This window comes from Notolepis coatsorum, assembly GCF_963971535.1.
Source record: "Notolepis coatsorum genome assembly, chromosome: 3".
In the NCBI taxonomy this organism is placed as follows: domain Eukaryota; kingdom Metazoa; phylum Chordata; class Actinopteri; order Aulopiformes; family Paralepididae; genus Notolepis; species Notolepis coatsorum.
In genome coordinates, this window is record NC_140167.1 from 124,915,345 (window position 1) to 124,930,814 (window position 15,470).

Genomic DNA, 15,470 nt, shown 5'->3' on the forward strand with positions numbered 1-15,470 from the left:
GCACACATAGCCTACTGTGTACAGACGGTTTCAAAATGTATTTTAAATTAGAAAGCAAACAAAATAAATGGACAAGAGAAAAAGAAATCTGAATTTGGTCAGTATTGTCATTTGGACAAGCAAAGCCATTACTTTAAGTTGCAGGCAAGAAAGACAAGTCTGTCCACTGTCTCTGGTTTTAAAACTGCCCTGTTGCAGGTAAAAAAAAATATTGATTTTTTTTTAATTTCGATATTCGATATCGATTATTAAAATATATCGCGATATTTATCGTTATCGTTATATCGCCCAGCCCTACTTGCACCTATAGTTTTAACTTGTCTCGAGGCATGCAATATACTTATCTTCTAATAATTATCGTTTGATCAAGTATTTAGTGTTCCTTGATAAGTGTGAACTATTGTTTTTAAATACTGTGATCCAGTCAAATTTCAATTTTGGCAGCAATTATAGCGTTTGTCTGATAAAATGTAATCATTTTCAATGGAAGCCTGTATTGATATTCCTGTTGGTCTGTGGTGCAGCCATGAAGACCAGGAGTCACTTCACAGCTTCCTCTCTGTATTGTATGTATAGTTTGTCTAAGCAAAATATTTCTTACTTAGCAAATTTAAGCTCCAGAGGTGATGCCAGCCTCAAACTCTGAATTTAACCTTCACATTTCCTCACTGGTTGGAAGAATAAAGTTAAACCCATTGCCTTTTCCGTTTTAATACTTCCAAAATGATCAAATGGTAAATGGTGCATCTATATAGCTTTTATCCAAAGCGCTTTACAATTTGTTCCTCACATTTTACCCATTCACTCACACATTCACACACCGACAACGGAGGCAACCATGCAAGGAGCCAACCTGCTCATCGGGAACAATTAGGGGTTATGTGTCTTGCTCAAGGACCCTTCGACACGCTGACAAGGAGGAGCGGGAATCGAACCAGGAACCTCCGGATTACCAGACGACTGCTCTACCTGCTGAGCCACTGTCGCCCCATAATCAGCTGCTATGATCAGCTGCTAATCCAACTGCCATGTTTGATTATGTATTTATAATTGAAGACACTGTGGTGCATTTATTCAAGTAGTGTTAGGGAGTTTTTATACTTTTTTTCAGACCACTAAATAGGATGTTAACACATTCAGAGCCACGCCCCTTTGACCATAATAGGGCTACCGTGCCAATAAGGAAGTCAATGGGAGGTCGGGAAAAGGCTTGCGAAGGCTTAAACTATATCTTAAATTATGGCTATGGGTCTAAAACACCCCTCGCTTATCAATGACTTGCTTGCAGTCAACATGTACGAAACGTAGGGCTGACCTTCGAATTTTCTTTTGGAATTCGAAGCTTCGGGCCGAGATTCGATTTTAATTCGAAGCTTCGAGATAAAAAAATAAATAAAAAATTATTAATAATAATTTTTTTTCTTTTTATGTTGTGGGACTTGTACAGCACTTTGTTCAACTGTGTGAGTGCTGTAAAGTTTAAACCTTTTTAAATCTTAGACAAACAAAACACTTTGCTTTCATGAAATATTGTAAGCCGTCATTTGAGGCTTTATAAAAGCAGCACAATGAACACAAATCTGTCTGTGCCGAGTCCGACCTCATCTTAAATAACAAACAGCATTGCTTGTTGTAATTAACAAAGAGAGGCAGAGCTGATTTTGCAAAACAAAACAAAAAAGAATATATATATATAAAAAAAAAGAAATCGAATGTTTTTTTCATATCCGAATCCCATGCCCATCGAACGAAGCTTCGAAGTATTTAAGACAGCCGGATTGTTTTTTTATTGGTACATTTCCGTTTTATACCGTTTTGAATACGAGTATAGTTTTGGAGAGTTCTAGTAATTCCAGAGAAATTCCGCGATAATAGCTCTTTAGTGGAATACACAAAACACGTTGTCATTTTTCGGCTGATTTATTAATCGTTTTCAAATAAATGCTAGATTATCGATAGTATATGTGTACTTATGCACGCTAGAGAAGCGGGCTGAAAAATCGATTATCCATGCCGTGCTTAGCGCTAACGTTACGCACACACACGTTGTGATCGCTGTGAAAAAAACATCTGATTAACCCAAAACTGGTAAAATAGAGTCCTTACCTCACATCAGATGTTCTGCAAAAAGATTCATCCAATTCCTGATCACCATTCCAAATATTGATCGTGTTTATTGATCCAAAACACATAATAGAAAGCTGCTCCTCCCAGTGAATGTGGTAACAGCTACTGATTGCCAGCGTCTCTACATTTCGTAGCTCCATTTCTGCAGACCCCTCTCCGATTGGCCACTACGCCCATGTGACCGCGGGAGCGCGAGAGAGCTACAGTGCGGAAATAGGCTGCATTCTATTGCCATTCTCTGCAACAAACTCTAACCTTAACCAACTCCGAAACAGCGCCTAAACTTAACCCTTCTAACCTTAACCAACTCTGAAACAATGCCTAACCTTAACCCTAACCTTAACCAACTCCGAAACAATGCCTAAACTTAACCATAACCTTAACCAACTCCGAAAGAATATTGCCATGCTCTAACCTTAACCAACTCCGAAACAGCGCCTAAACTTAACCCTTCTAACCTTAACCAACTCCGAAACAATGCCTAACCTTAACCCTAACCTTAACCAACTCCGAAACAATGCCTAAACTTAACCATAACCATAACCAACTCCGAAAGAATATTGCCATGCTCTAACCTTAACCAACTCCGAAACAGCGCCTAAACTTAACCCTTCTAACCTTAACCAACTCCGAAACAATGCCTAACCTTAACCCTAACCTTAACCAACTCCGAAACAATGCCTAAACTTAACCGGCGAAAGAATGCATGTTAAAAAAAATTGAAGGGAATCGAACTTGTCACCAATGCACCGCAGGATCCACAGCAAGGCGGCGAACCAGTTGAGCTAGTCGTCGACCTCGATAACCTTACGCGCACCTCCCTCGCGTACCTTAGAGAGGGTAGAGCCATATGAAATCCGCGTTCACGGAATCGCGGACGGAATCGCGGAATTAACCAATAAAAATGGAATCAACTGCAAAACGTGGAATATTGCAGAATTTGGCCTAATCTGGACTGAAATTTCGTTTTTGGGTGGAACGTTTGGTGCACACGCGACCGGGGAGGCGGGGACTCTACAGCGTGTTACACACAACACAGCCGCGGTGCTCAAGCGTCTGGCTGCTTCAGTGTTAACATCGTCAAGAAGCTAAACAATTCCACAATAAGCCCTCAATTCAGAGCAGAACAGTATCCTAATGACTTTTATGCCTCCGGTGATAAGGTGTTTTGCTAATTCTGTCAACGTTCCGTGGACTGGACCCGCAAAAACACTTGCGACACTATTGTGATTAAATAGCTATAACGTTAGGACGTTTAGCGTCTAGCTAAATCTAGTGCACCCATCCATTTATTTAATGAAAACGATTGTCATTATACACTGCCCTTTATAAACTAAATACACTTAAATAGCTATGTAACGTTATAGGACTATCTATGGAAATGATAGCTTCTAGAAGTTCTAGCTAAATCTGGTGCACCCATATTTGTTTAATGCAAACGATTGTCATTATACACTGCCCTTTATAATCTAAATAAACTTAAATAGCTATGAAACGTTACAGTACATAGGACTATAGATGGAAATGATAGCTTCTTGCTAAATCTAGTGCACCCATCCATTTGTTTAATGCAAACGATTGCCATTATACACTGTCCTTTATAAATGAAATAAACTAAACTAAAGGTGCCTAAATTATGCATTACTAAAACTATAATAGATATAGCTAGGTTACTGACATTGTCATTGTGATAATGTCAGTAGTAGCTAGCTGTATCTATTGTTTACACTTGAAATATGTATTTTTATTTTGTCACAATATTAATTGAAACATTGTGTAAAATTGAACTGTATTTCTGAGTTGCAGCACTTAAAAACATTAAATGGACTGTTATATCTTATTCAATTGTGGACATTTATTCATTCCCACTTATTAGACACTATTTCTGATGGTAAAATGAGCATAAAAGGCAAAATACAGAATTCTGAAATATTAAAACGGAAAAAATGGAATTTGGGAAAAAATAAAATGGAATTTGGAAAATAATAAAACGGATTTCATATGGCTCTAAGAGAGGGGCTTCGCTCAACCAATCAGAGAGGGGTCTGCAGAAATGGAGTTCAACCAATCAGAGAGGGGTCTGCAGAAATGGAGCTACGAAATGTAGAGACGCTGCTTGCCAGAGAAGGGAAAACCCCGGACCAGACTTTTTTTCTGATGCACATGCCCACCCAATCCAATCCAATGATGTGCAATACCATCCGGAAGACAATAGGCGGCGGCATTTGCCCTTTTCGACCTCAGACCCATTCCCAATGATAACGTCAGGCTGGATGGATGAAAAATGTATGGATATTGCTAATAAAAGAAATAACGATTAAAAAGCGAGTTTTCTCTGGCCTTGGCACTCAACGCATGGCGAGTTAAAACGACTAATCTCGTTGTTGGCACTCAATGTGTTAATGTCTGAATTCCATACGTGTTTGTTCATTATGAGGCCCTAGTATGTCATACACCACAATGTGGTATTATCAAAGATGGTAAATATACACAAAGATATTGGTTCTGCTACTGCTTCCCGATACGGCTACATCATCTTAAACAAAAAGCAGGAAAACACCACTAGTATGAACGCTAAGGGTCCAGAGACCTGGCCTGCAGGTCATCTTCTGCCGGACTAGTTTTCACTGGTGTGAACACCAAGAAACCAGAGACCTGGCCTGCAGCTCATCTTCTGCCTGACTAGTTTCCACATTCCATTCAAAGACCAAATACTTTTCTGACACAAGCAGAACAGGTGAAAAGCTGTCCTGCACTGCATACAGTACACGGAACATGGTCAGTGGACTGTAGGCTACTGTTCTATACTAACCGATTCATAAAATGCAGGGAGCTGCCGATTAAGTAATGCAAATACTGTGTGCATGCATGGGCCACGGGCCAAGCCCTGTTAACACTGTGGATGAACAGTCACATGAAGAATTTCCCAACATGTTCTCTAGTTCCTACAACAACCATACCACAACGTGTGAGCAACAAGTCAAAGTCAATATGCCTTTCATTTCAGAGCCGGTAAAAGAACACTTACCGGAATACTTCTCCAGCAGCTTCTTAATCACCAATCCTGATGCTAAGGGGGACTAGTCCAGCTCTTGGAAAATACACACACACTGGTCCTGCCAGGAGATAAAAGACATCAGTTTTCATGATTGTAGTTGTCATATAAGTGAAATTAAGCCTTTCAAATGCACCTCAGTTTTAAAGTCTCCAAAAAATTACACTAAGTTTTTTTATGTGTGGCCCCCAAGTCACCTTCCAGTAAACATACAGTAGCTATACAGTTACATCCAGGGATATGGCAATGTGAAGGTGCCCTTGGCAAGGCATAGCATCTCAGGTACTGTAGCTCCAGCAGTGGTGCTCTGCTTCAGCCTTCTGCTCTGGCCTGAGTATGCCTGTGGCTGTGAGTATCAGATGCACTATTCACATTGATTTAACATAATGTGTCTTGGGATCCAGTCACAAGTGGACAGCACTAAGTACAAGTGTGACTGCATTGTGACGCATAGTGGACGCATTGAGACATTTCGGAGGTGGTCTGGGGCGCATATCAATCAATAATTTTATTAATAACCACGCGACCCAGGTTGACAGAATTTTCTTTTCGGTACAGCATGGTGGGTGAGGTCAATTCAACAGTGTCAGTTAACATCAAACATAGGCAGATCAGGCAAAATCACATTAGACACACAGTGACTAAGCACAACAGACAATATTCAAAGATTGCCACAATATAAAATACAGACAATATTGACAAGATTGACACACAAGTTTTTAAGTGCAGGTACATCGGTCAGGATTATTGAGAAGTGTTCAGAATTATTATCACAGTGGGGAAACAATCTTATTTTTGTATACTGTATATATCTATTTTTCCTTTTTAAGGGGATGATTTAGTGGGCAGGGACATATAGCGCCTCATATAGGGCATCCGATGAGGTGATTGGGGAAATGTCACAATTCCATTCAAATTATTGGAGTCATGATTAGATTCTAAATGGATTTGCTGTTTTGTGTTACTTTTCCCCATTTGACTGTGGAAGATGGTTTAATAAGTCTTAATAAGTAAGAAAGATATTCACACTGTATCAAATATAACCTTGCCTATCATCTCAAATGCACTGTTCTGTATCCATGTCTGTCTTCAGCTTGTGGGGTGGCAGCTCCAATAGCCTCTGTCTGTGCTCAAGGGCATGATTTGTGATGTGACTGCAGTGGAACAATGCAGTGGTTTGCCTGGTCGCGTCTATATTTATCACAGCCGAAGAGTGCAAGAGCGCTTCCGCATTTTGCCCTGATTCGCCCCGGTAATGCCCTCCAAATGCCTATTTTCTTTTCCCCCGCTCAGACGCCCAAATGGAATACATGTATATTATCGCGACGCAATAACGTTATTTGCCTGTACATAATACATTGCAACGTTAACACAACGCAGCTGTCAACTGTACTTTACATATTATCCAAACGAGGACCACATAACGCCATTACACGCCATAATGTTATTTCCCTGTACATTGTAACATTAACACAATGCAGCTGTCAACTGTACTTTACATATTATCCAAACGAGGACCACATAACGCCATAACACGCCATAATGTTATTTCCCTGTACATTGTAACGTTAACACAACGCAGCTGTCAACTGTACTTTACATATTATGGAATACATGTATATTATCGCGACGCGATTCACTCGCAACGCCATAACGTTATTCGGGCATTCATAAAATTGATTGAATGAAATTGATTGAATGAAAATGTTATTAACAGATTGCAGAATGGGTACAATACAGTACGGCTCAATACACACAATTGTTAAGGGGATGCAGACCAGAGAAAGACTTTCGTCTCGTTTACATCAGGGTCCCCCATTTTCAATTCATCAGGACATATATGACATACAGAATATGGCGTGTTAATATGTGATTGACCAGCGTTAATATGAACCAAAGGCTTTGGCGTGTTAATATGTGATTGACCAGCGTTAATATGAACCAAAGGCTTTGGCGTGTTAATATGTGATTGACCAGCGTTAATATGAACCAAAGGCTTTGGCTTTAATATGGCATATGGCGCGTTCTGGCATCTGTGATTAATGGGGGTCTGAACCACGTTGAACCAAGGGGCGACCTCATGCGCGGCGAGCACCTGGGCGAAGGAAAAGGAAATGCGCATTACCGTACTGGCGTATGGCGAAGGATGCGGAAGCGATCTTGCACTCTTCGGCTGTGATAAATATAGACGCTGCCTGCGTCTGCTCCAGCAGTCGTGACACTGAGGGGCAGCTCCAGAGCTGCTGCAGGGCCAGGTTCTTATTATACTTCCATGGTTGAGAAAGTTGCACATTATCATGTTAACAGTGTTCTCAGTATTACCGGGTCGATAAAGTTAGATGTGAGCTGCCATTCATGTACGACAGTCTGAAACATATCATTCACATTTATCGACAGAAGAATACAATAGTATTTAAAACCTTCATTATCAATGTTGATGTGTAGGGGCATAGATCTTTGAAAATGCACCTATGGTTATTGTTTTTTTTTTTTTATCTACTTTTTCTCCCCATTTTTAAATTTTTCTCCCATCCCAATTTCGTATTATCCAATTCTTCCCTCCCCTGTCTCGAACGTTGCTAGACCATGCCTCCCACTGGTCGGCTGCAATGTGGACGAAGCCTTGCATCACGTGTCCCCTCCGGTACACGAGGAGGCAGCCGTTGCATCATTTCACCTGCACAGCGCGATCTCTCAGTGGCGAGGAGTAACGCGTGGAAGGCTCATGCTGCCCCCGATACTTCCTGATTCTGCTGTACAGGTGCACCAACCGACCTGTAGGAGTCGCTGTCCACAACGTCCAATCCCCACCCACCGGCTTTCCCACCCCCTAATACTGCCAATTGTATTAGTATGAACGACCAGCCAAGCCGGAAGCAACGCCGAGAGCTGGGCTCGAACCCAGCATCTCCTGCGTTAGTGGCGAGCGCCTTGCCCACTGCGCCACTTGGCCGGCCTCACCTATGGTTATTGTTGACCGGAATGTTTGCTACTTCCATCGTCTCTGGATGATATCCATGATGATGGCATTAAGCACAAGATGAGAGTCCTCATTTGGAGTATTCCAAAAACATTTCACCATGGTTTCCAAGTTTTGTTAACGTTACAATTTTTAACACTAAATTTAACACTAAATGACTGGATGCTACAGAGAATGCACTGAAGGTGGTGATGTCGGGTGACCCGATTTGCAATGCTAAGCTATTTTTGTCTAGTGATTTTAACTGCTGCTTCGAAACTCTAAATCCCCTGCTGAATCAGAGAAAGAAATGTATATTAGAAGGCCTTGTTCAAAAGGACCACAGCCTGCATGCACACAGACGAAGCTAGGAGCAATCAATTCATTCCATAAATGTTCCTATCGCTGCAGGAGATCCTCCAGACATCCTGTGTTCCACTAGTGACAACAACAATCAGACTTCCAGACATTTTCTAAATAAAAGTTACAAGATTACAAGACCGAAGAAAACTAGAATATTCATAGTTTTTTGGACTTTGTGAATCGATTTTGAATCAGTAGACATAGAATTGCGTTTCTTAGGTGTTTTTTGCACACCCCTAGGTCAGAAATTATTTTGCTCTTTTGATTGTACATTTGTGATATAGTGATTCAACTGAGATTATGCATTTGGTCACGTCTGTGTGTCGGCATAGTTGACTATGCAGTTTTTTGCATTGTGACTGTCTGTGCTGCCATATAGAACTGTTATGGATGAGGCGAGTATGCGCTCAGCGATGGCTGTGTAAAACAGAATGAGGCGGCTTTGTTTTACTTTGAACTTTGGGAGCCGTCTTTTTTGGTAATGTGGTCTGTATTGATGTTCCATTTGAGCGTGTTGCTGATGTGGGTGCCAAGAAATTAGAATGAGTCAGTGATGGTTATGGGTTCTCCTGAGACATATACAGGGGTTTTGGGGAGGGGGCTGTGCCTGAAATTTATAATGAGTTTGTGGGAGGAGGGGGGTGGTTCTGGTGTCGGCTGTAGAGGTGAAGTCTGGAGAGACTCGCTGAAGACTCTCTCTCCTTTATCATCCACAGTGAGACTGGGGCTGGAAAGACTCGCACATGGACAAAGACAGAGAGCAGAGTGCTCTCTGCTTTGTGTTCATGATGTTTGAGTCGAGTACCTGTGTGTGTGACTGCAAAATAAAAAGCCAGCTAGTGCTGAGCATTAGAACTGTCTCTAAATTGGACCGAACCCAGGCAGTAGCACCCACAATTGCTACAGTGGTGCCCAATGTAGCAATTGTGGGTTGTTGCTGTTAGCCAGATATTAGCGTAATTGCATATTACTCCAGTGGTGAAAGAAATCCACGTCATAACAACCATTTTAAGTGAAGTACTAGTAAAATATAGCTTTAGCTTGAGATGTTGCCTTGTTTTTCTCCTCTGCTTGGCTGCTGATGGAAATGTAAATAGATGGGTAAACAATTCATAATTCTGTAGCCATAGTTAATATAGAATATCCATTATCCATCTATGACAAGTCAATAAGGCTGCTGTGAAAAGGGCCTAGGAATATTGAAAACCGGTAGGCCTACGTTGAAGTTCTTGAATTTGAGCACATAGAATAAGCAATTAAACAATCCATTTTATTTTGCAGTATATGCCTATGTGTACAAGAAATAGCAACTTAACACTTTGGGTGCCGGGAAACGCCTAAACACGTCATTCCCGGCCATGCTCAAGTTGCCGAAGACGCCTTACAGCGTCTTTAATATCAATATTTCAAAAATCTGGGATCGGATTCATATGTCCCCTCCGCTGGCCTGAGATCCACCAGGAGGACCCACTGAGCTCTCTGGCGGTTCAGGAGCGCCATCTGGTGGCCGATCGGCGCAATCGCTTAACAGGAAGTGCCGTAGAGGTTGTGCTGGATGGCCGTATTACTTCCGGGCACTCGCTAATAGGTCCCGGGACTCGATCTTGACACACTACATAGCGATCGATTGCCAATAACTCGATAAACAACATGATTTGGACGTATATACGATTATACAAGCTGGAGATGGACCGGGTAAATCTACATCCCATAATGATAAAATGTCTACTCTACGATGATCGCCCAACGGCGCGCAGAGACTGGGGTGAGTTTTAGCGTGTAAAGTTACCGTCTTCGATACTAACTGCTATTATCAACATTTGACCCACATTAGATGATTGGTATAACGCTGCCCACGGAATTATAAACGCCCCCTAGCCCATCCGGTCAACATCAGATGACGTGTAGTAACTTCTAGAAGTACGTCTAGTTGGAATTTTTTATATCGCGCTGATTGCCATAAAACTGTATTGCATCATCAATATAATGTATTTGGGGCTATAGATCACGTTCTGGAGAAAGCTGCAGAAAGAGATGAAAACATACTTATACATTAGACCATACTTTACTATGAATATGTGAATGAAAAAGTTTAACGTTGCTACACAATGAACAATACATATAGGACTTTGAATGGGCCCTAATAATGGCAATGTAGCAATAGAATTTAAAAAGGTATAGCCCTGCAAAGAAGGGGACTTTCTCTATAGACAAATAGAGCCGGCAACCTACGGTTGATAATGAATTTAACCCATGGCAGCCAAAGTGTTAAGACTACTTAAAAGTGCTTGTTTTTATAATGCAAAAACAGCAATTTTACAATCGCAGATGTCCACTGTGGAGATTCCTTTTAGATAATAGAGCCTGAAATCGTAATAATGTTATTAATAATATTATTATAAGTGTAACTGAGGGGTACAATTCCCTGACTGTATTGATAAGTATGGTATCATTAAACCACTACCGCTTTATGTACTTTAATTACTGGCCATACAGTACATGATATATAAATATAATGAACACTTCCCACAATGAACTGGTTCTACACAAAGTTGTCTTTAAGTATTTATTGCAGCAAAAGGTACATAATACTTCTCTATTATACTTTGAATGCACTTGTAAGGCAAAGGAATGTGCGTAGGCAAATCAACAATGAATGTCCATTCTCTGGTTACGCAGGAGGTAATTATACAACCTGAATCTTAGGGAATTATATCTATGGTACACTAGTAATATATAGCGGGAGATACTGGAAGGGTCCCCCTGGTTGTAAGCCAGCAGGGGTAGAGGATCTGTCGGTAGTAGGGAGTCTGGTCAACGATGACTAAGGAGACTCCAAGTACAGGAGACGGTGCAATAGCCTCTTGATCCACAGACGAATACAGCTGTTCTCCGTAGTAGACTGTAGCTCCACAGTGAAGAAAGCTAGCCGGCCTCAGGCTCTCTGAGGCGCGGACTCGACTTGGCTCCTCACAGGGTAAATCCAACACGTGCAGGCGTCGGCGATTCTCCGCTCCATAAATCACAGGACCAAAACAAATATAATCCAGCCGCAAAGGGCTATGTAGTTGTCGGGTAGATTAATCCAGTGTACATGTCCACACGGTTCTCGTCTAGGTCTCCTCGGGTGAAAGCGCCATGAAAGCAGCCCAGCCTGGATAAGAACTCTAGCTGGTACGAGGAAGCGTTGGTGATGCTGGTCACTGTAGAACTTTAGCCGCACGATACACTATACACAAATAGACTATTACTGACTTAATAGAAATATGTCGCACTCGACGGTATAGCGCCAAACTCTGACAATTCAGTTATTAATTCGCACGCGGTCTCAATGCTCTATTCTGGGGCCAAACAGGCCATACTTCACCGCACGGAGTATCGTGGGTGAGGCTTCAACTTATTGGGTAACTCTTAGACTAAGCGCTTCTGTATTCACCTGCGCCATATTTATATGCACGGTGAACAAACTAGTGCCAACGACATTTCTGTCTCGTATCCCTGGGCAAGGCCGGGCATGCACAGACATGTCTTGACGGTGACTTTGAACCTGACTCCGGAGGCATGGCTCTGGCGCCTGTGGACCGCTGTCCAATAGGAGAATGAAATATTATGGTCTGTAGTAGGCTAAAGGGATATTCCGTGTATATGTACAAGGAATATACAAGGGATATCAAACGATATACAAATACTATGCAATATATATCAATCAATAAATATATATATTCGGTTTAATCTGATCCTTTGTAACAGCCGCCCCCTAATTAGTCCCACCTAATTAGCTAAGCAGAGACAGATTAACTACTCAATGTCTGTTGTGAGGGGTCGGTCAGTTCACAAAGTCATGGGGTCATGGTCGTCATCGATAGTATCGGGGAGCCTTGGCAGTTCTATTAGCCTCGCCACGGGTCGGGTGTAGATCCGTCCTTGGACGAGCACTTCGGCTGCTCGGACCTTTCCGTCGGCACCGGTGATCACTTTGCTTACGCGGCCAGCCGGCCACATAGCTCGGGGTAGTGACTGGTCGATAATCATGACGACTGTTCCTTCTGTCAAATTGTCTCTCTCTTTCACCCATTTCTGGCGGGTCTGTAGAGACGGTAGATAGTGGAGTAGGAAGCTGTTCCAAAACTTGTCAGCCAATACTTGACTGTACCTCCACATTCTTCGGCCGTTCGCTTCTTCAGGCCTGTACATTGTCTGTGGTAGCGCGGGGTCCAGCCGCCCCATCAAGAGTGTGTTGGGGGTGACTGGGTCGACATCTGCTACATCACTTGAGACGTAACCGAGGGGCTTTGAGTTCAATACTCCCTCGATCTCCGTGAGGACTGTTATTAGGACTTCTTCCGCCACGGTCTGGGCCCCAAGCACGGCGTACAGGGCTGTCTTTATTGAACGTACTTCTCGTTCCCAAGTTCCACCGAAGTGAGGTGCGTTCGGGGGATTAAACTGGAAGTCAATCTGGGATGGAGCGAGGTGGGTCTTAAGTTCTGGGCCCATAGCTTGGAAGCTCTCTCTCAGCTCTCTTTCTCCGCCTTTGAAGTTTGTCCCGTGATCAGACAATAATATAGACGGTTTGCCTTTCCGCGATGTGAATCTTCGGAAGGCCATAAGGAATGAGTCTGTGCTCATGGTTGGAAGGAGTTCTATATGCATCGCTCGGGTGGTCATGCATTTGAATACAATACCCCACCGCTTCTCGGTTCCTCTTCCTTTCTTTATATACAGCGGGCCGAAACAGTCCATACCGGTGGAGTGAAAAGGCTTGTCGCCGAGTCGGAGGCGACAGGGAGGTAGGTCAGCCATCCGGGGTATACTGGGCTGCGCTCGCCACTTACGACAGTCTAGACAGGTTCGCTGGAAGCGCCGCACTGCTTCTCTCCCTTGCAGTATCCAATAACGACGTCTGATCTCCGCGAAGACTCTCTCTGCCCCGGCGTGATGCACATCCTCGTCGTATTTCTTTATGATCAGCTCTGTGACCTTGTGTCGGCTGTTTAAGACTATCGGGTACTTGACGTCATCCGGTAAGTCTGGAGCTCTCCGCAGACGACCACCCACTCTGATGAGACCATGGGCGTCGCTCTCGGGGGCTAGGTGGAGCAGTCTGCTGTCTGATGGGACGGGCTTTGCTCCCTGTAGACAGTCTAGCTCATTGGGGAACGAGTCTCTCTGGGCTCGTTGTAGTAGAAGAAGTTCTGCTTCTTCGTAGTCAGCTGCTGTAATGTCAGTAGTGAGCTGAACCTCTGGGTGGTGCCACAGGAATGTCTTTAGCTGCGCACTCTCTAGGGTGAGGCAATCGTCTATGTCGGGGTCTGTGGAGACGAGTGTGTTCAATCCACAGAACATAGATTTCTTGTTTTCGGCCTCCTCTTTACTCGCTTCCCGTGGGGTGGGTGTAGGCCACTCTTCTTCCGGGAGCTTGAGGAACTCTGGCCCGTCACTGTATAGGTTGTGACGGGTGAGGTCATCCAGGGACATTCCCCGGGTGATGACGTCAGCTGGGTTGTGTTTTGTGTCCACATACCTCCAGCTTGCTACTTCTGTTAAATCTTGAATCTCTGTGACTCTGACTCCCACGAAGACCTTGTATCTGCACGAATCAGACCGGATCCATGTGAGTACTGTCGTGGAGTCTGACCACAAGATTGTTCTTTGCACCGGAATGGTGAGTTCACGTTGGATTAACGTGGCGAGTTGCGCTCCTGCTAGGGCTGCGCAGAGCTCTAGACGCGGGATAGATTGTTGCTTTCGTGGGGCTATTCTTGAGCGAGCCAGGATGAAAGCAGTATGTATTTCTCCTCCCTCCTCTCGGGCATGCAAGTAGGCCACCGAACCGTAGGCTACTTCGGAGGCGTCGCTGAAGACGTGCAGGTCCATCTGGCACGTCTCCGGCCTCACTGTGGGTGGGAAGTAGCTGCGGCGTATGTTGACACCTGGGAGTGAGCTGAGTTCCGTCTCCCACTCTCTCCATGTGGATGCAAGGTGTTCGGGTATGGGGTCGTCCCAGCCCTGGTCCTTGTCCCATAACGCTCTTACAATCATCTTTGCCCTGGTGGTGTAAGGTAGAATACATCCCAACGGGTCATATTGTCTGGCGAGTGTTCTGTATACACTCCGTCTGGTGGTCGGTAGTGCAGTCGACCTTCCCTGCTCCTTGGTCAGGGGTGTGTGTTTATAATGGAGCGAGTCTGTTTTGAAGCGCCAGACTAGTCCTAATGTCATTTCTTGGGCTTCTCCTGGGATGGTCGCCATCCAGGTCTCGCTGCTTGCTGCCTTGTCCTCGGGGGAGAGGCTGCGCAATACTTGCGGGTCGCTGCTGGCCCACTGCCTGAGATCAAAGCCGCCTTTGATCAGGGAGGCGCAGAGCTTGAGTAGAAGGGCCTCGGCTTCTTCTGGCGTCGAGACGCTTTGCAGACAGTTGTCCACGTATAAACTATTTCCTACACTTTGTCGGACCTCTTCATCAGCTGCTGGGTCCTCTGCGACGTGTTTTTGCAGTGCAAACAGGGAGCGAAATTAACTTTTTGACTCACCGGCCAGTGGCGGGTAGATGGGAAGAGTCTACCCGCCAAGCATATTTCTTACCTGCCAAAAATCTTTTCGATTAAAAAAAAATATATATATATTTTATATAAAAAAATTTTTTTTTAATAAAATATATATTATATAATCATACTTGTAGTTGTATTATCTGCGAGACATCGCCACCACGCAATAAGTCAAAATGCTTGCTATCTGCAAACAGCTCCACTGTCTGTGTGTATACTTGAGTAGCCTCCAGCTCGAGCAAGGATTCTCCGGCCCTGCAGCTAGACCCTATATTCAGCTAGACCCTACATTCAGCATGCAAGGATTCTCCGGCGATGCAGCTGGACCTATTTATAACGTTACCGTTCTTTTGTCAAATCACATTCAACATGCCCTCAGCTAGAATACGCATTCAATCAATGTTATAAGACATTGATA

The 15,470-nt window shown here is 43.6% G+C and overlaps 1 protein-coding gene across 1 annotated transcript in view; it reads right to left on the bottom strand.

The window, feature by feature from the left end:
• The window catches only part of slc39a10 (solute carrier family 39 member 10), a 112,067-nt gene extending 106,827 nt beyond the window's left edge, over window positions 1–5,240 (bottom strand). The window contains exon 1 of the mRNA XM_084310356.1: window positions 5,156–5,240. The gene's annotated coding sequence lies outside the window, so the exon portion shown is untranslated. The remainder of the gene's footprint in view (window positions 1–5,155) is intronic.
• Window positions 5,241–15,470: the final 10,230 nt, after the last annotated feature.